Raw genomic sequence first — 25,091 nt, 5'->3', positions numbered from 1 at the left:
AAAAGTGCTTTCTGTTTGAAGGGCAGTTAGGTCAGGCCAGCCTGGCTGTGTGGGGGCTCTGCTGGAGCGGTGGGTGGCTTCTCTTCAGCTGCTGCTCTGCCAGCGGGCTGCAGCATGACTGGGTTTCCACACAGAGCAGGGATAGCCTCGCTCTGGAGTCCCTGCCTCTGTGGCTGGCAGGAGATGGTGTACTACTTGTCCTCCCTGTGACCCCAATGTATTCTCACTTTTGAGGATATAGAGCTCCTAACCTTTTCTAAAAGAGACCAAATGCTCACTTTGGGTTCAGACGCTGCGACATCTACCTCCTGCTCACTTCTTAGAATGTGGCTCTGACACAAATGGCTCATCCAGGAAAAAATGTAAAAAAAAAAAAAATTCTGGGTGATATTTCACCTTATCATTTAGATCATTTGCCAATGTCTGGCCACATGTGCAGTGTACATATCTTATTCATTTCTTCTTCTTTTATTCAATAAATGCATTTTGATTTCCTGCTACTTGCCTTTGCAATTATGTGCTAGGCAATTGGTAAAAAGATCAAGAAAATATGGTCCTAGCCCTTGGGAATGAGGGGTCCCTGAAAATGATTTATAAAACTTCTGTTTCTAGTATATCTAGAAGATCTTACTTATTTTTACAAAAATACTTTTTTTTTTTAATCTTTAAGGTTTTCTTATCAATGTTTTTGGATAGGCAGAAAAAGCATTTTTTTTACAATAGGTAAAAAATGTAAAAAGATATATTAGATACATAATTAAATGAAGGCTATGTGATATCATGGGAAATGCATTGGAGAGGATTCGCTCACTCATTCTTTTATTCTGCAAATGTTTATTGACCATTCTGTGCCTGGCAAACTACTGATATTGGATAGTTCTGGTGGAGAGCAGGCATTCAACACAGAGTACTATAAACAAATGTCCAATGGTATAGAGTACTGTGAGGGTGAGTAGGAGGAAGATCTAATTTTGATGGGGCTGGGGGGAAGTCAGCAAAGGCTTTGAGAGCTGAGGGAGGAGATGGAGCCACTGTGGAGAAAAGTGGGATATGGACTGGGTCTCACATCCTGGTCCTGCCACCAGTGAGATGTGTGACTGCAGGCAAGACTCTCTTTCTGGGCCTGTGATTCCCAGATGAGGGGGTTAGACTTGATAATTTACACAAACCTTTTTGGCTCTGAAGTAGTATAATTCCTTAAGTGTCCATTTACATGAAGGCTATGTCTGTTACAAATGACATTTTCAAGAGTGGTTCAGATATTTTCAGAACAGTGCAGTGTTGTTGCTACACAACCTCAGTGGAACCAGTCACGTGGCAAACAGGTAGTGCTGTTTACTGTGGTCCTAAAAATGATGGTTTGAGTCCTGGTCCAAACAATTCATGAGACAATGGAGAAAGACTGTGGTCAGTTAGATTGTATAAGATTCAGACATGAGGTTTGATGACCATACTTCAATTTCTAGTTTAAAAAAATGGAAAAAAAAAACAGGCAATAGGCTTTATTTAGAAACACTAATAGGTTTCTCATTTCTCGATACCTGTGTGGCAGATATTTAGCTTGGTAGGTGAGGGAGGGAAAGACAAATCAGACTAGGATTCTGTCTTCATGGAGCTATTTCACTGAATTTAGGGAAAAAGAGTTGTATTTAAAAATTTAAATAATTGTAGGTATTTGATCCATGTGCACTAAACACAGAGCTGATCCATACTAAGATTTACATGAAGACGTTAGAGTCTTGTTGCCTTGTGTCATCCCATTATGGTTGCTTATCTCTCCTTCCTCTTCCATAGGTGGGAAATATACTGGCTTAACTTTAGACCTTAGCATGCAATATTTTTAGTCTGTTCATTGGTAGGAAATGTTAGCTTACTTTCCGAACTAAAATCCTAGCCTCCCTATCTTAAAGAGAAGTGTTGAGAGGTGCCTGTGTGGCTCAGTTGGTTGAGCATCCAACTCTTGGTTTCAGCTCAGGTCATGAACCCAGGGTTGTGGGATCGAGCCCCACATTGGGCTCTGTGCTGACCATGGAGCCTGCTTAAGATTCTTTCTCATGTCCTCTGCCCCTCTCCCCTACTTGCTCTCTCTCTCTGTCTCTCCCTCTCCCTCTCTCTCTCTCAAATAATAGTAATAATAATAATAATAATAATAATGATAATAATAATAGTAATAAAAGAGATCTTGGGGATGGGAACAGCTACTCCACATTGGTAAGGGAAGCAAGAAATGGGAGAATACAGGTACACATATGTTAGAAATTGCTGAAAAAAATACCATTTGAACCTGTATCTGTCTCTCTTGCTTTCTTCCAATCCCAGATGATACAACGTGTCACACACTCCAAATAACTCCCAGTCATGACCAATATTAAAGGTGGTGACCTGGGAACCTACAGTTCCCAGGATATGATGATATTAGGAGGTCTACACTGGGATCTCTCGAGAACAGTGATAAATGGAGTCACCTTGAAGTGTGTCCCAAATGGCTTTATGGGGGCTGCCAGTGTGTCTGGGAAGTCCTTTAAAACATTGCCTCCTTTTAATGTGGGCTGTCTTTGATGCTGGATATGTTGCTAGAGTTATTCTACCAAACACAGACTTTTCGATCGATTTTTCTTTTTAGGTATAGCTGATTTAGAAACTGCTTTTAGGTCTATATCGGTAACCTGAATGTTGCAGATGCCCCTGACAAGGAGGCTCCTGAATTCTCACATAATTATCTGGAAAACCCTCTTTTGGCCTTGCTGGTGCTTCCTTCTTGTAATCACCCCGGAAAAGCCTAACATTTCAGATTTCGGGCTCTGGCTTTACAGAGTCTTGGGCTCAAATCCCAACACCCCACTTACTTGCTCCTGTAAAAGTTAATTTTAATCTTTTTAAAACTCAGTTTGCTTACCTAGAAAATGAATTGTTGTGAGAATTTAATGAGATGATGCCTTTAAAGATCTTGGAAAATAGGAAACACTCAAGAGATGTTAACTGTTGTCAATAGTAGCAGAATCAACAACTTGAGTTTAACCTAGCATCTTTTCTAACCCTAGCTGTCATTATATCTGAGATCTACTGAACCCAAAATCTGAGAATTGCTCATGCCTCACGTGTCCCTCCCAAGACCAGTTTAGACACCTGGGTGTCAGGAAAAGGATACTCTCTCTTTCAGAGCCTCTGTCAGTCTGCACACTCTGATCTCTGGCTTGACCCTGCCTCAGCATTTTGCTAGTGAGTTATTCCAGTGTCTTCTCTTACTATGTCACTTTATATTAGCTTTGCCTAAACATATTCTTGGTTGCCTCATTTTTCATCTGCTCAGTATCCCACTGTCATATATTCTTACTGGTTTCTTTTTTTTTTTTTTTTTTTTTTTTTTTTTTTTTTTTTTCAACGTTTTTTATTTATTTTTGGGACAGAGAGAGACAGAGCATGAACAGGGGAGGGGCAGAGAGAGAGGGAGACACAGAATCGGAAACAGGCTCCAGGCTCTGAGCCATCAGCCCAGAGCCTGACGCGGGGCTCGAACTCACGGACCGCGAGATCGTGACCTGGCTGAAGTCGGACGCTTAGCCGACTGCGCCACCCAGGCGCCCCTATTCTTACTGGTTTCTATTGAGGCTCCTGGAAGGCAGAGGAGAATGAGATCCAATAAGTGATGCTGTTCCCCATTTCAAATGAGACTACTGTTCTTAGTATGTCCAGCCAGTCCTCCTAGGGGGCTTCTTTGCCATTTTCTCAAAAACTCATTTTCCTCCATGGTCCTGCTCAAGGGCTTGTGCATGAGATCCTGTCACCCCACATCACCAAAGGTATGATTGGAGTTTAAAAGCAGATTGAGCTTTCTCTTGTCCAACCCCTCCAACCTTACCTGAACCTTGAATCCTCTTCTGCCTGCCCATCTCATCAATAGCCCCTCCCTGTGTCCTAAACCCACTACAACTTTCTATGGCTTGTTAAGCATTTCCCAGCCCTGGTTCCTTTGTGCTAAAGGAGTTGGGATCCATGGAATTAGCAGAAAGAGTTGCTGAGTCCTGTGAGCCTGACCCACTGCCAAATACAGCTGTCTGACCCTTTATGCATCTTCTGTTTCTCTGAGACCCTTTCCATACTGGTATTTCAGATGTCTTCCTTTCTGCTCCACCTCAGTCCCTCCTTGCAAGGTGGCAGATTTCCTAACTCTTTTAAGCAAACTCAAGGATTGTCTGATTGCATGTGAGCTCACAGTTCCTGCTTCTCTGTATCTCAGAACATCATACCCTCTCATCTTGATTCAGACTCAGAGATAGGTGTCATCCCTCTTCTCTGCCTTACTTTGGATCCCCTCCCCCATCCCTTCTGGGAGATCCATCTCAGTCATGCCACCTCTCCTTCATCTTCAGTCTTCCTGTCCCCATTGTCTGATTCTTTTCTACATTCAGATCTTCACAGCACTCCTTCCAAAAAATTGGAAAACCAGAAATACCTACCCTCACCAAAAAAAACCAAAGTCCTTGGAGGACCTTTCTGCCTATATAGACTTCCTTTGGAAATCATCTCCCTCCCCCCCCCCCCCCCCCGAAATATGCTCTGGCTCTTTATTTTAACCTAATTTTACCTTGGTGGAAAAAAAAAAAAAGCAAGGTTGCACAGTACTCTCCTTGGGCCTGCAACCTTCTTAGCTGCCACAGTCAATCTCTAAGTCCAATTGATTCTTTCTCTTCGTAGCCCTTATATCTGTCTTTGCTATTTCTGTTCCTTCCCCGCTCCCCCCACCCCCCCACCCAGTTCAGGTCTCTATCATCTCAAACCTGGGATATTGCTTGAGCTTTCTAATCAATTTCTTCAATCCGAGGCCACACTACAACTAGATGGCAGGTAAATCTTTGTAAAACAGCACTTTGTCCATGCCATATCTCTGCCAACAAAATGATAGCTCGCTACCACCCACAGGACAAAGTCCAAACTCTGGGCCTTCCACAGGGAGAACCACCAACAAACCCTTTTTTCCAACTTCTTTTCTTTTAAAGACCCACATCTACTCCAACTAATGGTCACTGACACCCGACACGTACATCCTAGTGTTCCTGCAATTAGTCTTGTTTCCTTTTTGAAATGAATTTTCCTTCTTGTTTACTTACTGAAAGTGCACGTCCTTCTAGACCTGTCTCTGGCAATACTTTTTCAAGGTCTTTACTGACCTTACCATCTAGCCCTAACCTTTCTCTCCTATCATTATATTTTGTGTCTCTAGAGCTATCCTCCTCCTCTAAGGAAAAAGGGAAGTTTTATTCACTTTATCAGGGAATTTTAGGTAAAATATATTTGGGCTAAAAATTCACTATTTTACTAGGTGCATCTAGATTCAGAGCATTTTCTCTCCATCTATTACCTTAAGTATTTTTTTGAGTACAAAAATACTATTTGTTAGAAGAGATCCTAGAAATACAGGTTGGTAAACACAAAAAATCTCGCAATACAGAGATGACAGTTGTTAATATTTTGGTGTATAACTTTCCAGTCTTTTTTCCTGACACACATTCTTACTCATTTATCGAATATTACTAACCATCCATATGCTGATCACTAGTGATAAAATGACAGATCAGACAGACATGAAATCTGCCAGGGTGCGCTGATATTCTAGTGTATATAGTATATAAAATATGTATAAAATTTATAATGTAAAATACACACATATACACATATGTATACAAATACATAAGATTACATATACATGCATATATACATATATATGGTCCCCAAAGTGGACCAAAATGCATTTTCTATTTTATAACTTTAATTTTTCAATAATTTATCATTAACATCTCAGTAAGTATACATATGTATCACCCTTTTTTCTCACTCTCTTAACCATTTAAGTGTGCAGTACAGTAGTAGTAATTATATGCACTTTGTTGTGCAGTAGATTTCTAGAACTTTTTCATCTTGCAGAACTGAAACCCTGTATTCATTGAAAAGCATATCACCCTTTTCCCCTCCCTGAGCCCCTGACAACCACCATTCTACTTTTTTTTTCTAAGAGTTTGGCTGTTTTAGACACCTCATTTAAGGGAGATGATGAAATCATTGTTTTTTCATGACTGGTTTATTTCACTTAGCATAATATTTTCAAGATTCATCCAAGTTGTAGCCTCTTTTATACAGGCTGAATAATATTCCATTGTATGTATATCCCACATTTTCTTTATTCAACTGTCTATGGAAATTTAGATTACTTCCACTTCTTGGGTATTGTGATTAGTGCTGCAATGAACATGGGTACACAGATATCTCTTTAAGATCCTGGTTTAAGTTCTTTTGGATATATACAAGCTTTGGGATTGCTGGATCATATGGTAATTCTATTTTTAATTTTTTGAGTAAACTCCATAGTGTTTTCCATAGTGGCTGCACCATTTTACATTCCCATCAACAGTGCACAAGGGTTCTAGTTTCTCTGCTTTCTTGGCAACACTTGTTATTTTCTGGGTTTTGTTTTGTTCTGTTTTGTTTGATAGTGGCCATACCCTAGTGGGTATGAAGTGATATCTCACCGTGGTTTTGATCTGCATTTTCCTGATGATTAGAGATGTTGAGCATCTTTTCATATGCTTGTTGGCCACTTGTATATCTTCTTGGAGAAATGCTATTTAAATATGATTTGTGTTTTGTTGTTGAATTGTAGGAGTTCTTGATATAGTCTCAATATTAACCTTTTATCAGATACATAGTTTGGAAATATTTCCTCCCATTCCCTAGATTTCCTTTACCTTCTCTTGATTGTTTCCCCTCTGCACAGATGTTTGTAAGTTTGATGTAGTTTCATTTGTCTATTCTTGCTTTTATTGCCTTTGCTTTTGGTGTCATATCCAAGAAACAATTGCCAAATCCATTGTCATGAAGCATTTTCCCTAGGTATTCTTCCAGGAGTTTTATAGTTTCAGGTCTTATGTTTTGATCTTTAATCAGTTTCTTAAAAAATTGATTTTGAGAGAGAGAGACAGAGACAGAGAGGGAGAGAGCGAGCATGGGAGGGGCAGAGACAGAAAAGGTGAGAGAGAAAATCCCAAGCAGGCTCCATGCTGTCAGCGCAGAGCCTGAGGCAGGGCTTGGTCCCATGACTGTGAGATCATGACCTGAGTCGAGATCAAGAGTCAGACACTTAAATGACTGAGCCACACAGGTGTCCCTTGAGCTAATTTTTGTTATGGTGTAAGGTAATACATGTGGGTATCCAGTTTTTCCATCACCATTTGTTGAAGAGGCTATCCTTTCCCCATTATGCAGCCTTGGTACTCTTGCCAATGATCATTTCACAATATATGTGAAGATTTGTTTCTGAGCTCTCCTGTGTTTCATTTATTTATATGTCTTCATTTACATTAGTACTGTACTGTTTTGATTATTATGGCTTTAGAATATGTTTTAAATCAGGAAGTGTCAGGCTTGTAGCATTACTTTTCTTTCTTTGTTTTAGCTATTTAGAGTCCTTTGAGATACCATATAGATTTTGAGATTTTTTTCCCCCCTATTTCTGCAAAAAATGCCATTGAGATTTTGGTAGGGATTGAATTGAGTCCATAGATTGCTTTGAGTAGTGTGAATATTTTAACAATATTAAATCTTTGAATCCATGAATACGTGATGTCTTTTAACTTATTTGTGTATTCTTTAATTTCTTTTAGGCAAGTTTTGCGGTTTTTGAAATATAAATCTTTTACCTCTTTGGTTAAGTTTATTTGTAAGTTTTTTATTCCTTTTAGTGCTACTGTAAATGGGATTCTTTTCTTCATTTCTGTTTCAGATTGTTCATTTTTAGTATGTAGAAATACAAATGATTTTTTTGTGTATTGATTTTGAATGCTGCAACTTTGCTGGATTCATTTTTTTAGTTCTAATATTTATTTTTGTGGAATCTTTAGGGTTTTCTGCATATAAGATCATGTCATTTGTGAACATTGATAATTTTACTTATTCTTTCCAATTTGGATGCCTTTTATTTCTTTTTATTGCTTAATTGCTCTAAGACTTCCAATTTTATGGTGAATGGAAGTGGCAATATTGGGTATCCTTTCTTTCTTAGAGGGAAAACTTTCTGTTTTTCACCATTGAGTATGATATTAGCTGTGGGATTTTTATATATGGCCTTTATTATGGTGACGTAATTTTCTTATATTCCTAGTTTGTTGGGGTTTTTATAATCACAAATGCTTTTTCTGCATCAAATAAGATGATCATGTGGATTTTTTACTTCATTCTGTTAATGTACTGTTTTACATTTATTGATTTGTACATGTTAAACTATTCTTGCATTCCAGGGATAAATTCCTTTTAGTATGCCATTAAAGTCAGTTTTGCTAATATTTTGTTGAGGATTTTTGCATATATGTACATCAGGGATCTTGGCATGCAATTGTATTTTCTTGTGGTGTCTTTATCCAGTTTTGGTATTAGGGTAATGCTGGTCTTGTAAAATGAGTTCAGGAGTATTCTATGCTCCTCAATTTTTTAGGAAGAGTTTGAGAGGATTGGTATTAATTCTTTAAGTGTTTGTAGAATTCACCAGTGAAGCCATTAAGTCCTGAGCTTTTATATACTGGAGGATTTTTAATTATTGACTCAATCTCCTTACTAGTTACTGTTCAGTTCAGATTTTCTATTTCTTCATAATTCAGTCTTGAAAGTTTGTATGTTTCTAAAAACTTACCCATTTCTTTTAGATTGTCCACAGTAGTCTCATAATTCTTTTTTTTTTCTGTGGCATCATTTAAAATGCCTCCTCTTTCATTTCTGCCTTTTGTTATTTGAGTGTCCCTCCTTTTAATTCTTAGGTAGTTTCAATTTTGCTTAGCTTTTAAAAAAAACCAACTCTTAGGTTTGTTGAGTTTTTCCTATTGTTTTTCTAGTTTCTATTTCACTTGTTTCTGCTCTAATTTTTATTATTTCCTTCCATCTGCTAACTTTGGGTTTAGTTTTTCTTCTTTTGCTAGTTCCTTTAGGTATAAATACACCATCTTTTTATTTTTCTTTTTTCTTTTTTTTTTTTAAATGAAGCAGAAAAATTTTCAGAAAACTAGGAACCAAAGGAAACATTAAAAATGTTTACTAATATTGCACACTCAGATCTTGGTGCAAACAGAATCATGAGAAAGGTAACATATTTTTATTGTTTGGTTTTCTTTTTTTCTTATTTTCTTTTTCTTTTTTTTAATATGAAATTTATTGTCAAATTGGTTTCCATACAACACCCAGTGCTCATCCCAACAGGTGCCCTCCTCAATATGAATCACCCTCCCTCCTCTCATTCCCACCCCCCATCAACCCTCAGTTTGTTCTCATTTTTTAAGAGTCTCTTATGGTTTGTCTTCCTCCCTCTCTAATTTTTTTTTTCCTTCCCCTACCCCATGGGTTTCTGTTAAGTTTCTTAGGATCCACATAAGAGTGAAAACATTTTGTATCTGTCTTTCTCTGTATGACTTATTTCATTTAGCATCACACTCTCCAGTTCCATCCATGTTGCTACAAAAGGCCATATTTCATTCTTTCTCATTGCCATGTAGTATTCCATTGTGTATATAAACCACAATTTCTTTATCCATTCATCAGTTGATGGATGTTTAGGCTCTTTCCATAATTTGGCTATTGTTGAAAGTGCTGCTATGAACATTGGGGTACAAGTGCCCCTATGCATCAGTACTCCTGTATCCCTTGGGTAAATTCCTAGCAGTGCTATTGCTGGGTCATAGGGTAGATTTATTTTTAATTTTTTGAGGAACCTCTACACTGTTTTCCAGAGCAGCTGCACCAGTTTCCACTGCCACCAACAGTGCAAGAGGGTTCCCATTTCTCCACATCCTGTCCAGCATCTGTAGTCTCCTGATTTGTTCATTTTAGCCACTCTGACTGACATGAGGTGGTATCTGAGTGTGGTTTTAATTTGTATTTCCCTGATGAGGAGTGACGTTGAGCATCTTTCCATGTGCCTGTTGGCCATCTGGATGTCTTCTGTAGAGAAGTGTCTATTTATGTCTTCTGCCCATTTCTTCACTGGATTATTTGTTTTTTGGGTGTGGAGTTTGGTGAGTTCTTTATAGATTTTGGATACTAGCCCTTTGTCGGATATGTCATTTGCAAATATCTTTTCCCATTCCATTGGTTGCCTTTTAGTTTTGTTGATTGTTTCCCTTGCGGTGCAGAAGCTTTTTATCTTGAGGAGGTCCCGATAGTTCATTTTTGTTTTTAATTCCTTTGCCTTTGGAGATGTGTCAGGTAAGAAATTGCTGCGGCTGAGGTTAGAGAGGTTTTTTCCTGCTTTCTCCTCTAGGGTTTTGATGGTTTCCTGTCTCACATTCAGGTCCTTTATCCATTTTGAGTTTATTTTTGTGAATGGTGTGAGAAAGTGGTCTAGTTTCATTCTTCTGCATGTTGCTGTCCAGTTCTCCCAGCACCATTTGTTAAAGAGACTGTCTTTTTTCCATTGGATATTCTTTTCTGGTTTGTCAAAGATTAGTTTACCATACTTTTGTGGGTCCAATTCTGGAGTCTCTATTCTATTCCATTGGTCTATGTGTCTGTTTTTGTACCAGTACCATGCTGTCTTGATGATTACAGCTTTGAGGTAGAGGCTAAAGTCTGGGATTGTGATGCTTCCTGCTTTGGTCTTCTTCAAAATTACTTTGGCTATTCGGGGTCTTTTGTGGTTCCATACAAATTTTAGGATTGCTTGTTCTAGCTTCGAGAAGAATGCTGGTGCAATTTTGATTGGGGTTGCATTGAATGTGTAGATAGCTTTGGGTAGTATTGACATTTTAACAATATTTATTCTTCCAATCCATGAGTATGGAATGTTTTTCCATTTCTTTATATCTTCTTCAATTTCATTCATAAGCTTTCTATAGTTTTCAGCATACAGATCTTTTACATCTTTGGTTAGTTCTAGCATCAGCAATCAGACAACAAAAGGAAATCAAAGACATCAACATTAACAAAGATGAAGTCAAGCTTTCACTTTTTGCAGATGACATGATATTATACATGGAAAACCTGATAGACTCCACCAAAAGTCTACTAGAACTGATACATGAATTTAGCAAAGTCGCAGGATACAAAATCAATGTACAGAAATCAGTTGCATTCTTATACACCAATAATGAAGCAACAGAAAGACAAATAAAGAAACTGACCCCTTCACAATTGCACCAAGAATCATAAAATACCTAGGAATAATACACCATCTTTTTAAATGAGAGAATATTCGATTATGGGGATATACTATAATTTATCAAATTTTCTATTGATTTGGAACATTTATTTAAATGCAAAAATATGGACAAGAGGCCTTAAGATATGACTTTCTTCAACAACTAAAATAAATTTTATTTTCCTAACTGAACATGTTGAGAGCTGTGCTCCAGAGGAAGGCCTGGTTCTGATTGTTTGGGGTCTCGAGGTTGCCTTTTAGATACCTAGATATCTGTGATAGAGTAAAACAGAAGCCCAGTCACTCAAAATGCTTCCTGTATGCCCCCTAAAAGGCAACACTGAATTACATGGCAGGAAGGACCTGCTATTTTAAGTGGAAAAAGTAGTTATAACTAACATGGAATTTACAGGGTTTTCTTTTCTTTTTTTCTTTTTTGGAGTAGTGAGCAATAGCTGTTATTCCCCTCACTTCTTCACAAACAAGGATCTGCCCTCAAGCAAGTGAGGTATCAATGTGGCTTCATGCCTATGAAGACTGGCTCACTTTAGTCATCATATATTGAGCACCCACTACATGTCAGGCATGATACTGGATACTGCAAAGGACACCCAGGTGAACGAGACATGAGCCTAACTCTCCAAGAGCTTGTGACCTAGTAAGGAAGTTGATTTGGATAAAAAAATACAAAATGTTGAATAGACCACCAGTACCATACTGGAAGGTACAACAAAACCATGGAAATCAGAAGGGGAGAATTGCCTTCCTACAGAATGGATCAGGAACAACATAATGGAGGAGGTCAGAATTAAGCTGGTTTTGACGGATTTGTATTGATATGTACACGGAGGAAAATATACTCCACATAAATGGAATAGTAAAATTAAAGACACATGAGTGGGTAAGTTGCGGGTGGTGGATATGGTACATTTGGAATGTGAAGAAGAATCTAAGGTGTCAGGTCAGTAGATAACATTTTAGAGTGTGTGGCAGAGACAGCTAGCTATGCATCTAAACTTTTCTGGTCACCTGCTCCCTTTTTATAATATGAAACTGCTTCTGTGAAGTAGCTGGGAAATCTAAGACTACAAATCCTAATCCCCCTGCCACTCCCCTACCCATCTAGGTGGGCCATATGAATAGTTCTCAAGTATAGAGTTTGAGTAAAAGTAATGCATGTATCACTTTCAGGTTGAGATATTTAAGAATTGAGAATGTGTCTTACCCATTCTGTTTCTTTCTGTGTGCTAACTGGATGTCAGTGCCATTCAGCTTGGAAACTACATGATGAAAACAGCAGAGCCACTGGCCACTTGGATCTCTGAAAGATTGCATAGAGCACAGCACCCACCCATTACACCCTCTTCCTACCTGGACCCTCATTGGATGATTACATGATCAAGAAATAAGTTTCTGCAGAATCAATGCACTGAAACTTTGGAATTTATATGCCCCAAATGTTGATATGCCTTACATAATACAGGACATATAAAGAAGTAATGGGATTGGGAGCATGGGTGAGGTATATAGTTTGGAGCTAGTTTGGTGCTTTCCATCAGATTGTCTTCATTACTGTAAGAACTACAGAGACGAGGAGAAAGGGTTTCTATCCTTTGGTTAATACTAAGCATGTACAATGATAAACAGATATCTTGATGACTCTCTCTAAACTGATTTTACAGCCAGAGCTAGAAGGTAAAGTTGGAGCTGTTTTTGATTAATTTCTCCTCTTCATGGAAGTAAGTGTTAATGTTACGACTTTTCATTTCACATAACATTTTCATATGCATGACTTTCTTTCATCTTCTGTACAGCCCTGTGAGGTGATGATATTTGCATCTTATTGATTTGGGGCTCAGAGAGATTTAGTGAATTGCCCAAGGCCACATAGCTCCAAGATTCAAACACAGGTTTTTGGGATCCTAGGCTTGTGGCATCTGGTGTATATCTGTAAACTTTCTCTTTCCATAAGGCAAAAGCAAACTAAAGAACCCTATCCCAGCCAGTGTCTCCTTTGCGAAGATGAAAGAAAGGCTGAAGGCATTCTTGGCTCAGGCCAAACTGATCAATGGAAGCCTTTAGAGTAGGTCAGAGCCTCAATTCATACTTTTAGGTATAAAAGAAAATGTCTACTTCTGAATTTTCCTGAACTCAAATGAAATCAGACTCAGAACTTCCATCTTGATAGGCTGCTGGGAAATTCAGCATTAATCATTTTTGGATCTCTCTACTCTGTAAGTAACCTAGGAGGCTATGTGGTATGTGGGTCTTTTATGTCAGTTCATCCTCATTGCCACTGAAACCCTCAGTGGGAAAGCCATAATGTCAGATGGCTCTCTGCTTTGCTGCCACATTTGGGGTATCCATCTTTGTGGTTTTACCTCATTAAATATACCTTCAAGACCACTGAGGTATTGCTACCTTCCTTGGATGCTCTTCCACAGGGTGTGGGCCTCTGTTCTCCCCTCCTAGCAGTTTTTCTCAGGAGAAATCTCCCTCTCTCTTCTTTGTTTACCCTGAAAGTCTCAGTGCATTATCACTCTAATGAGTTGAGGATTTTTCCCATAAAAGGAAAGAGCCATTATCTTCCTGCATTTTGGCATTTTGCAAAAGTCCCTGAGGCAAGGATTGCTAAAAAGCAGGCAGATTCTGTGGAACAGGGGAACCTGAATATATAGGTTAAGCATAGTTAAATTGGTTTAATACAAAATTTGACTCTGTCCAAGGGATCTATCATTGCATTGGAGATCCAATCATTTAATAAATACTGAACATCTTCCCTTTGTCAGTCTCTGATCCAGGCAGTGGAGAGATTATGGTGGCATGGAACTGGTAGTCTAGTAGGATAACCTCTGATAATGATTAGTGCTATAAAGGATAGAAAACAAAATAATAAAGGGGAAGTGAAGGGTTGTGGAACAGAGAGATGTCTCTGAAGGGATGATGTTTGAGCTGAGACCTGAATTATGAAACCTTCATGATGATCATGAGACCAGGCCACACAAATGTCTGTGGGCAATGTATTCGAGGCTGTGGCCACAAGGGTACTAAGACCTTCAGGCTATGGAAAGAAATCTGGATTTTATTCCTGTTCTTTGAGAAGCATTGGGAGGTAAAAGGGAAATGGACTTAAAGGCTATGCTTAGAGCATCACCTTCCTGTATCAGTCTCTACCTTTCAATATTTAGGATTTAGCCAGAGAGGCGAAACCTATACACAGTAATAATACAGTTAGGTTTGCCTTAGAGTTTTTGATGAGCTTTCTTTCCTATCATATTTGAATCTCAAAACAACCTTGTGAACTGAGCAGGACAGATAAGGAAACTATAAATTATTGATACAAGTCAGTCCTTGATTCTTGTCTTCTTCTTCCTACATGACTGCCTTGGGTACTCCTATTGATCCATGAGGAAGCTGATCCTGTCTGGCCCCTGCTCCAGGTTGTGATATTCCCCAGTCCTACCTCAGGATGCCTCTCTGCCTTGCATATACTTTTATTACTGCATGCATTTTGCATCTGTTTGATGATGTGAGTTCTTATAATAGTGAACACATGTCACAGACTATGCTTTTGTCTTTTCCTATGCCCTAGGTGAATAAAATGAGCTTTGAAATCTATGTGTGTTAAATGAGTGAATGTCAGCTGTAGGGTGCTGGCTTCTGAAAGGAAGGCATGATGAGCATTGGCTAGCAAGGTGTAGGAGAGCCTCATGGACAAAGGGACTGAGGTTTCTGCCTGGAGATGTGAGGAGAGCACTACAAGAAGGAGGCCCAGATAAAGAGAGGTGCTTCTGGGCTCCTGCACCCACTGAGCATAGTGTATGTGAGCAGGGCAGATGAAAGGCAGATGAAAGGGAAGAGTGTGCCCCAGGGGACAGTTCATGCCCAGAAACTGGGGTACTTTGGCTAGAGAGGGTGCTGGGCCCACATGGTGGAGGGCTATGAATGCCAGGCTCTATAGTGAGAATTTTTTATTGGGTAGATAGGGGAGCCAATCAGGGTTTCTGGGTTGGGGCTATCGCATGATGAAGCTGGTGTTTTAGGGAGCTTAAGCTGACCCTTGAGGGCCTCAAGAACAAAAGAAAGAAGTCAGCATGCATGATAGAAGCCAGGAGGGATTTTTCACAATTTGGGCTTCAGGTAGTAAATTCTTGGGAGAAGGTGGTGGAAATGGGAAATGAGGGCACAGAGAAGTGATAGAGCATTGGGTGGGCTCCCATGCCAAAGGAAGACTTTACTGCCCCTGAGGAAGTTGGTTTGATTTTCCTGTGGATTCAGATCCTGGTTCTGTCACTTATTGGGCTGTTTTGAGGGTTGAGAGAAAGAACTTATTTAAAGTGTCTGAATGAAGTGTGTCAAGCAAGTGGCATCTATTGACTATCACCAGGAGTAGAAGTCTGAGCACTTCTGGCCTTTGCATCTTGGTATCAGAGTTGCCAAGGAAAACACAATGCATTCGAGCACTGGATGGAACAACACTTTACTCAGGGAAGAGACAGCAAGTTTGGCTTCAGTGTGTGTGTTGGTGTCTGATGGTGAGCAGGTCCCTTCTGGTAGCCAGCACAGGGCCAATGGCCTGCATGAACTTCCAGTGTGGTTGCAGCAGAAGGACTCTATCCCCTTCCTGCAGAAGGCAGATATAGTAGTAGTGGGGTGGCCAGGTGCTTATTATGCTTAAGCAGAATAAATAACATACATTGAGTTTAAACGGGGAAAGGTGTTTCCACACTGGTGATAAGTCCAGCACAGGCTGTGAGGTTTCCTTATCTCTTGGTAAGAAATGTTCCAGGCCCGGGAAAGACTGCATGCATAACACTGCCTTTCCCAACAAAGTGAGCCATCAATACACATCTAGAGATAGGTTGGAGTGGTGGTTAAGAGCATGGTCTTTGAAGTCAGACCTGGGATTGACTCTAATTTGTTAAGCTTCACAAGAATAAAAGCTGTGTCTCCTAGTTCATTATTACTCTCCAAGAAGTTCTGCCCCAGTGCCTGGTTGGTGATGCATAATTAACCCTAGCTACATTACTTATTAACTTCATGCCTTTGGGGCAAATTACTTAATCTCAGTCCTCATCTTTAAAATGGGGAGAATAAAGCAGCTAAGATAGGTTTTGGTGAGCATTACATGAGTTAATAAATGGAAAACATTTAGCAAAGTGCCTTGTACACAGTAAGCCTTAATCAATGTTAGCACCTGTGTTACTATTAATGTTATTTTATTAATCTGGAACAAGCTTTGGGGTTTATGGGAAAGAGCAAAGAAGGTAGCTAAATCAGTTTGGCTAAGGAAGGTTCAGGCTCCACCGAAATAGAATGTTCTGAACACTGTAATGACCAGTGACTCACTGAGTCCTGCTTGTCTGCAACTTTTTGGGATTCACATGTACACTCAGTTTCACTTGCAAATAATGGATCATTTGTGGATGATCTAGTCAGAGTTATAAAGGGTCATTCTGGTTTTTCACACCGTTGGTAACTTGCTAGCTGCAAATAATAGATTTTTGTGACAGATCTTTTGGCAATGACTTGACATGTTTTCGTTAGCTAATTCAAGTAGTCATCACACTTCCCTGGGCATGTTGAAAGCTTTCAACTTCATAATTACCTTCTCATTTCAACCACTAGTGCTTCAACAATCAACCATGTTGGTAACTACTTCCAGGGAATGTTAAAAAGAGGGAGCACAGTATCTCAGTTCCTCTAGGTGTTTTGTGAAAAACAAAGAAATGGCTAATGATAGTCATTTTGGGGAAATGTATAAAATATAGCAATTCAATATTACAAAATTATCTTTGCAGATTCTGAGGAAATGAGGCTTTATGGATAACATATATTATACTCTTGGTTTTGACATACCAACTGATTCTGAAGTACACACAGAATGTACTTATAATGTATTTATAATGTGCTTATAATGTTTTGATCTTTCACTGTGCAATTTTCCTTAACAAGGGGACCTGTTGGGAATTTATTGATGAACTTTATCTACATAAATATCCTAGAATTAAGTATGCTTAATAAATGTGTTATAACTATAGACTTAATATATTAAAAGTGACTTTCATGGCAATTTGAATATGACAGAACAGTTTGTGAACTAATGTAGTGTAATTTTCTGGTTATTCCAACTACTACTGATAGTGAATCTGGTCAGCTCCATCCCATCTAGGTGGTGGAACCATCACTTGAATGAACTAATGAAGTAGGTATCAGAATCAGACAGAAGTGGGTTTATACCCTGGCTCTACCACTTAGCTTTGTGGTCTTGTGCAATTATCTCATCTTCTTAAGACTTTTTTTCTGTTCTTTAATACAGGGATGATACCATCTATATTATAGGTTTGTTATAGATAAATGAGATCAAGTTTGTAAAAAATGCTAAGCACAGAGAGCATGGAATATAGTAAATGCTCAGGAAAGAGAAGCGAGTATTATATGATTTTTCAATGCCAGAGACAAAGAAGTACATCGTTCCTGTTACATAAGTGTGAGTAGATCAAAGAATAGCAGAGAGTTTGTAAAGTGAAGGTAATAACAGTCTGTGAAGGTTTCTATCACTTGCCTAAATAGAAACTCAGTGTATAAGACTGACCATGGGCTCTTGTGGTAGAGTCCTAGGGAAATGGACTGTCCAAATCTTTTTATTATGCCAGAATGATTGCCATTATACAGTCTATGTCATCTTAACAACAGAGCAACTTACTAACAGTGTAAAAAGTTGGCTAATCAAAAAGCTTTTGAATGGATGCTTTGAGTGCCAAAATATATGATGCCAAACCATTGGTTTGGCAACATTTTTTACTTCATTGACTGATTTTTGTGGGTTAAATTGGCTGCTATTACATAGATGTAGCCATCAGCCTGGATATATATTTATTGTGTATTTAAACTTATGGTAGAGAGACAAATAAGGAATTGTAGCAAAACAGTAGTTATTAAATTCATGCCAAAGGCTTATCAAATAATAGGGCATTGATATTGGGGAGAAAAAAGAAAAGGAAATGCATTAATAAGTAAGATAGGTTTATACCATTCCAACTATCAGTCTATTGGATTTATATAGATTTTTGATTCCCATAAATCTATTTATTCACCAATTGCTTTTGCTATAAACAATTGAAAATGTTAATCGATTGGTAAGACAATTTATGTTCAAAGTTTTCCTGGACAAAAAAAGCAAACATGTACTGGATAATTTCTGCTTATTTTATTCAAGGTCTCATGTTTCTTTATCACCTTTATTCAGTATAGAAAAAAATGTGACATAATTTTTAGAAATACAGCAGGCTCGGGTCTATGTACAAAAATAAATTACTGCTTACGGGGCCAAAAGACGAGGTGATATTATGTGTTTAATTTGCTCAGTTATGAAAGAAACTCCAGGGTATTGGGTTATGAAAAACAATGGTTATTTTGAGAGAAAATGGAGCCAAATTGGGTGGATTTTAAACACTTTCAAGTGTGTTTAGTATTGGATGTGATTTCCAGGTTAGGGTGGGGGTGGGAGGCTCTGTTTCATTGTTTGCTCTATCCACTTTGGGGAAATGCTCTTTCCTCTGACTCTGTTCTGAACATGGGCATTTCTCTAGATTGCTTTCTTGGAAATGGCAACAGAAAATGGTAGCAATAATAGGTTTTAAGGTGCTTGGCGGTGAATCATGCCATTTTATAAATTCATCTCCTTACACTTTATTTCCTTGCTGTGAGATAATTTAGACAAATGTCAGTGAGGGAAAAAGAAAGTGATTGGTGATTCCACCTCCCCCAATAAAGCAAATTCCTAATTTTCTGTCTTTTATCTTTTGCCATTCTTTTGTGCTCCTCTTTGGCCTTGTCAAAACATATCGTTCAGTTAGAGACTAAAAATATTTTCCCATCGATTGGGGTTATTGATTTTTTTTAATCTGTACTTTGGCTTGAAGAGCGCGGGTGAAGGGTGAAAGTTCACCAGCTTAGTCTGCCGTTTTATCTGGACAGCAGAAGAATGTATTGGCAGCAGATTTGATTTACCTTGTTGGGCAGTTGTAGACACTTCAGCCACTGAAGACAACCCCCTAGCATGTCCTGCTATTGCTGTCATCTTTTTTTTTTTTTTTTGTACCCAGGAACTCTTGAAAGATCCACTTTCCTATTCATTTTTATCTGTTTCCAAGGTGGAATTTTTTTATTTTTTTATTTTTAGGATTCCAGACTGGGCCTTTTGGAGATGTCATAATGCTTTCTGGACTCACAGTAAATAAAACAGTATTGCATGCATCTACTGGAGTTTGGCCACTCTACCCAGTTGGCTTACAGTCTTGGATCATGTCCATCTATGATTTCACAGCAGAATCTGATGTGACTAGATCGAATTTGCTGAAATCTCTATGTTTCTCTATCACAGCTGGTCAGACACATGTGCTCAGGGCAGTGTATGACTCCTATTTTGAGTCCCAAGGTGGCACTTTAAACTTCCTGATGAACACCAGGAACATGGAGGTTGGCACCATAGGTTGGCCATTGTCTAAAGAACAGTGTTGTGACTGAGTATGGCTTCTTTATAGATTAGAATCTGAGCTTTAGCACTTTCTAGCTGTGTGACTCTGGACAAGTTGCCTAAAATGTTGGTACTTTAGCTCTTTGTTCTGTAAAATGGGGATAGAAATTGTATCTATTTCATCAAGTGGTTGTAGGTTCATGTGAATAAATATGTATAAAAGTCCTAGAACAGGACCTGGTACACTGGAAGTTCTCAGTAAATGTTAGCTATTGCTGTGATTATGGACAAGGAAGCTGAGACTGGTGGTGGGGTCTGGGAGTGTTAAGTAACAAGAGAAGTTCACACAGAGGAAGAAAGAAAAAAGTCTCAGGATCAGGATTTGGGGTTCAGTACCACAGCTAGCCTCCTAACTGCTAACACACTTCAGGCCACATGTCCTCAACCCCTTTGTTGGTTCTTTGTTGTATTAGGTGTGGAGGCTCTAGAGTGAAACCTGAGGTTGCTGACAGATGGGGCTGCTGGACTCACTGTGCTCTGTGGAGAATCAGTTGGGATTTTCTGGCCCTGCTTTCATGGAGCTTTTCACCACCACAGTGGGTTCAGCCCCAACTAGAACCTACAGCCATCATTCAACCTGAGGCACATGTATTTAATGCCCAGAGGACAGGCTTCTCTTAGAGAAGAAGCACTATGGTAGGTACAGTGGTTCTAGAATTTGAGTGTATATAGAATCTCCTACAGAGAACCTCATTCAGGAGTGTTGGGCCTTTATTTTTATTTTTATTTATTTACTTTTTCAATATATGAAGTTTATTGTCAAATTGGTTTCCATACAACACCCAGTGCTCATCCCAAAAGGTGCCCTCCTCAATACCCATTACCCACCCTCTCCTCCCTTCCACCCCCCATCAATCCTCAGTTTGTTCTCAGTTCGGGCCTTTATTTTTAACAAGCATCTCAGGTGACTTGGATGAAGGTGGTTTCAACTCCCACTTCGAGTAACATTGATAAAGTAGAAGGAGAAGCTTGGGCTCTTGACATGGATAGACTTGGATTTGAATTTGCTTATCAGTTATGTTTATGTGGGCCATTTAATCTCTCTGAGCCTCAAGTATAAAATAGACCTGTGAAATAATAATATATTGAAAGTGTTTAGCATGGTGCCTGACACCTAGCATGTGCTTCATAAATGCTGAAGTTCTCATTCCCTGATTCTATTTGCTATCTTGGACTCCAGAGAATTTTACACTCTCTTGGAATTAATTTGTCTGAACTTCTTTTTTCTCACTCATGCTTTTTGTTGATCTCCTGTCTGAATGCACCTGCTTTTACTATTCCCTTGGAAATACTTTCTTGTTTAGATAAGGCTGACCATATTCCTATAAGTCTTTGCTCTTTCCTTTAGTTATCTTCCCTCAATGACATGGTGGTGGTGGCATTCCCACAGCTGGATGAGGTCTGTGTGCAATGTTGTGGACTAGAGTTCCTCTTACCTTTTCTTGGCCATTGGGACTCTGGGTGTAGAAATGCTAGAGGCCATGTCTTGCCTCTGTCTGCAGTACAGCTGAGGCATCTCTTTCCTCAGTCCGTTTAGTTCCCAGTGTTGGCATTTCTTGTCTGTTCTATCCACTGCTCAGTAACACAGCCAGGTACTCCCATGATTTGACTGATAGAGGACAAATCAGCTAACCAACGTGAGTTAGCGGATGTATTGGTCTGTCAGGAGCCAATGACATTTTTTTTTTTTACCCTTAATATTCAAACCTGGTTAAGGTCAAGGCTGTGTTTTATGTGGAACTGAGGTCACTGAATGTCAAAAAGTTCAGTTTGGTCTCTTCACTCAAACACACAGTCATTTGTACATGTAGGGGGATGACCTGTCATCTCTTTGGTTAATTTAGTCCAAATGGTAGTTTTCTATAAACATGGTCTTTAGCTTTAGTAGACCTAAAGACCTATTTGGCAAAGAAAAGTAAGAGGAATGGTGGTCATATAAGCAGATTCCCATGTGAAAGTGTCAGGGAGAACGAAAGACATAAAGAAAAGTTTTGCAGGAATAATGTCAATATTGCTAAAACAGGAATGAACTGTCAACTTGCAAAAATCTAATGAGGAACTAAAAAAATATCCTGGTAATATGTTTATTATAAGGCATGGATAGAGGGATATGCTCTTACTTTGTATTAGCAAGTGAGAGAATAATCTTAATAGATCATTGGATTTAGGGACTATCCTAAATGTAAGATGATTTCATCTCATGATCTTTAATTATATTTTCAAAAATCCTGTTTTCCAGTAAGGTCACATTCTGATGTTCTGAGTGGATCTGAATTTTGTGGGGACACCATTCAACCCATTACATCACACAGGGCCAGTAGGCATGATACAGCTCCATATGATGAAAATCCAGAATCTGGGTAGTATGAAGCTATCTCTTCCTGGCCTCTCTTGCATTCTTTTTGAGAGTCTTAGGAATAGGAGTTTGTATAAAGAGGCTTGCACAGCAGAAGCTTAGTAAATATTTTATAAAAGAGTAAACTAGGAGTGGCAAGTCAGGACCAATGAAAAGAGCCTGAAGATGAACCTATCTCAGAAATAGCCATTTCTACCTTTTCCACAGCCATTTTAATGTGCTATTAATAGTCAAAAGTGTGGCCAGGTGGACCATTTGGATCACAAATATTTAATCTACTACGAAAATAATTTCTCTGTTGGAGGTGGATAAAAACAGAATTGCATTCATTGTGATGGCTTTCTGGGAAGAGGGAACATCCAAATGTACCTTAGTGAAAACATGCACTGATATAGTATTGATATATTAAAAAGGATGAGTTGTATTACTGAACAGGGAGAAAACCAGTATGATTTGTCAAACTTATAACAAATTTGGTTGACTGGTGGTAGTTAGAAAGATGGCTCAAAATGAATAAATTCATTTACTGGTTTTTAACCCTTTAAAAACAAGATAGATTCACCCATCTTGAGTGGTTTAAGACTATAGTCACAAAGTGACAAACAGGTGCATAAAGACAGAGCATTCAGTCCATTTGGGTATGGACCCTCTTACTAGTTCCAGAAAATTGACCTATTTTATTGCATCCTTTTTACAACCAATTCCAGCTGGCTGAATTGAGTATATTTTTCATTCTGACTTGTTGACTTCTGGCCCATTAAGGCAGCCAATCCAATTAGGCAGGCTTTCTGTTGCTTTGCCTCCTGACAGAGCATCTGATTGGCTCACAGTTCTTGCTAAGTGACAGTTCTTCTGCAACTGTGGGTTATTGTTCTTAAAGGGATCTTATCTCCGGCTTTCTTTAAAAATGCCTGTATTTTTCTGGTCATGCTTAGGCTTGGGTGTTAGGGTATTTCTCATTCAAGTACTTGAGTTTGAGTCTTTGAAGTTAGGACCTAGGCTGAGTGATGAGTCAACTGGGTTGCTAGGGTTCACATTTTGACACACTTCTTGGATTACCAACTGTGGCAGGCTAAATAATTCTCCCCCAAAAGATATCCGTATCTTAATCTCTGAAACCTATGAGTGTTATCTTATATGACAAAGAAAGAACTTTGAACATGTGATTAACCTAAGGATTTTGAGATGGGGAGTATCCTGAATTGTCCAGGTGGGCCATAAGTGCAATCACATGTTTCCTTATAAAAGGGAGATTTGACACAGACACACAAAAGAGGGAAGCCATATAGAGAAACCACAGGGAAGAATCAGAGAAAGAAGATGTTATGTTACTGGCTTTGAAAATAGAGGAAGGTGTCATGAACCAAGGAATGCAGTTCTAGAAGCTAGAAAAGGCAAAGAAGCAGATTCTTCCTGAGAGCCTCTAGAGGGAGCATGGCTCTGGCAACACCATGGTTTGGACCCAGTGAAAATGATTTGGACTTCTGGCCTCCAAAACTGTGAGAGAATAAATTCTGTTGTATCAAATTTGAGGTAATTTATTAAAGCAGGCACAGGAAACTTATATACCAAACAAGACCATCCCTGCCAGGACTAAAACCCTACTTCTGAGAAACATACTTTGCAGGGGGATTGACAACAGCTATGCTATTCTTTATGTATTTGTCTATGCTTGCTTTTCAAAGATAATTTTTAATGTTGTTGACCTTCAACCCTCATCTGAGATATTGTCTGAAAATATTTGGTGAGATTTGCTGGATTAAAATGAGAGGTACTTCATAAACCTCCCATGTAGCAATCCAGTTTCTTTGGTCTATTAAAACTTTATATATCAAGGTTACCCCACCCTGAGCTTACTTATGAACTTCTTTTTCATTTAACTATATGAACTCTGAGCACATCACTTACCTGTTCCTTTTTGAAATTCTCTTTTTCCTTGGAATTTTGTCCTTTGTATTAATTAGTCAAGGCTCTCCAGAAAAACAGAATTTATAAGATATCTATCTCTCTAGCTACATAGCTATTTATATAATTTAGTCATATAAATATGATAAGATATACATTTATTGTAAGAAATTGACTCACATGATTATGAAGGCTGACAAATCCCAAGATCTGCAGCTCGCCAACTACAGACACAGGAAAGCAGGCGGTAATAGTTCAATTCTGAATGTTTTGGCTCACGACCCAGAAAGAACTTACATTTCAGTTCTCATCTAAAGGCAGGAAAAAACAGATGTCCCAGCTCAAGGCAGTTAGGCAGGAGGAGTTCCCTCTTTGTAAATTTTTATTTATTTATTTATGTATAAATTTTTTTATGTTTTATTTTTTATATGTAAGAGAGTGTGTGTGTGTGTGTGTGTGTGTGTGTGTGAGAGAGAGAGAGAGAGAGAGAGCGAGCGAGCAGGGGAGGGGCAGAGCGACGGAGACAGAATTTGAAGCAGGCTTCCACCTCTGAGCTGTCAGCCTGATGTGGGGCTCAGAGTCGTGCACTGCTAGATTGTCACATGAGATGAAGTGGGCGCTTAACCAACTGAGCCACCCAGGTGCTCCAGGAGTTCCTTCTTGCTTGCTTAGTATTAGTCTTTCTTTTTCTCTGCAAGCCTTCAATTAATTGGATGATGGCCATTGGCATTAGGAAGGGCAATCTGCTTTACTTATTCTACTGATTCAGATATTAGTCTCATCCAGAAACATCCCCATAGACCCATGTAGAATAATGATTGACCGATAATCTGGGTACCTTGTGGCCTACTCAAGCTGACACATAAAATTGCCCTTCACATACTTTTCTCTATTTTCCCCTACAACTTTACTTTTATTTTTATTGGTAAATGTGGATTTCCTTCAGAGCCAAGGCCACCCACCTCCATTGCTCCTCTCTAAATATTCCTTGACGCTCTCTTTCCCTAAGACATCCTCAGCTCCATCCCCATCCCTAACTTCACATGGAGCAAGTAAAACCTGACGCTATGAAAATCAAATATTTCAAAGTTGAATCAGTTTTTTTTTTTTTATTTTTGCTT

The sequence above is a fragment of the Lynx canadensis genome, chromosome B3, assembly GCF_007474595.2.
Source record: "Lynx canadensis isolate LIC74 chromosome B3, mLynCan4.pri.v2, whole genome shotgun sequence".
Lineage (NCBI taxonomy): Eukaryota > Metazoa > Chordata > Mammalia > Carnivora > Felidae > Lynx > Lynx canadensis.
The sequence above is the reverse complement of the archived record's forward strand: the minus strand, read 5'-3'. Positions refer to the sequence as shown.